The sequence below is a fragment of the Psammomys obesus genome, unplaced genomic scaffold (assembly GCF_907164565.1).
Source record: "Psammomys obesus unplaced genomic scaffold, mPsaObe1.curated_primary_1811, whole genome shotgun sequence".
In the NCBI taxonomy this organism is placed as follows: domain Eukaryota; kingdom Metazoa; phylum Chordata; class Mammalia; order Rodentia; family Muridae; genus Psammomys; species Psammomys obesus.
In genome coordinates, this window is record NW_026596158.1 from 2,985,272 (window position 1) to 2,986,843 (window position 1,572).

Consider the following 1,572-nt stretch of genomic DNA (forward strand, 5'->3'; position numbering starts at 1 on the left):
GTGAGGGGCTGAGGTGTGGCTCAGTGGTCACCTGCCTAGAATCCCCCAGTGAGGGGCTGGGGTGTGGCTCAGTGGTAGAACCCCTGCCTAGGATACCCCAGTGAGGGGCTGGGGTGTGGCTCAGTGGTAGAGCCCCTGCCTAGAATCCCCCAGTGAGGGGCTGGGGTGTGGCTCAGTGGTAGAGCACTTGTTTATCATGTGCAAGGACCTACTTTTAACCTGCAATACTGCCCCTTCCAAAGTAGTAATATAGCAGGGGCACAACCAAGGTGGAGAAACTCCAAAATTAACTGTAAAGACCTGGATTTGATCCCTGACCAAAACTGTGTTTGAAAAGGAAGGACTATCTGGGCATGGTGGTATACACCTTTAATTAACAACCAGACCTCTTCAGGATGGGTGGAGCCTCATGTGACGCTCCTGTCTATGTTAGATTCTAATATATTTCTAAAAGCAGGCTTCCACCATGTAGTCCTGGCTGGCCTGGCTATGTAGTCCAGGATGGCCTCTAACTCTCAGACATCAGCCTGCCTCTGACCCCCTAGTGCTGGGACTAAACAACATTTTTTTTTTGCCTTTTTTTAATTTTTTTCATTTTTTTATATATTAATTACAGTTTATTTACTTTGTATCCCAGCTGTAGCCCTCTCCCTCATTCCCTTCCAATCCCACCTTTCCTCCCTCATCTCCTCTCTGCCCCTCTCTAAGTCCACTGATAGGGGAGGTCCTCCTCCCCTTCCATCTGACCCTAGCTTATCAGGTCTCATCAGGACTGGCTGAAATGTCCTCCACTGTGGCCTAGCTAGGCTGCTCCTCCCACAGGAGGTGGGGGGGAGGTCAAAGAGTCTGCAACTGAGTTCATGTCAGAGACTGTCCTAACAACATTTCTGATCCATGTTTGGCTGAATCCATAGATTCCAAAGCAGAGGATATCAAAGACTTGACTCTCCTTTTCCCTGTTTCTTCTGCTGAGTGCAACTAAAACTCCAAGGAATGATCCAGTAGTTATTTTCACTTTTTTTTTTTCCTCGTTGTTGTTTATTTTTCGAGATAGGGTTTCTCTGTGTAGCCCTGGCTGTCCTGAACACAATTTGTAGACCAGGTAGGCCTTGAATCCACCTGCCTCTGCCTCCCAAAGTGCTGGGATTACAGGTGTGTGCCACCACACCCAGCACTGTTTTGTTTGCTTGTTTTTTTCCTTGAGATAAGGTCTCTTATAGTCCAGGCTGTCCTCAAACTTGCTATGTAGTGATGGCTGACCTTGACCTTCTAATCCTTATGCCTCCACCTCCCAGTGCTGGGATGAGAGATGTGAGCCTCTGCTTTTATGTGGAACTGTGGGAATAACTCCCTGTAATCTAGGCAAGCACTCTGCTGACTGAGTCACATTTCTAGCCTTCTGTTTGCCTCATCAATACCAGACCACATGCCGGTGAAACCAATGCATGGACAAAAAGTTCCCTCAAAATTCTGCTTCTTGACAGAATTGAACTTTACCTCTCTAGTCCCTCACTGGGGGATTCTAGGCAGGGGCTCTACCACTGAGCCACACCCCAGCCCCTCACTGGGGGA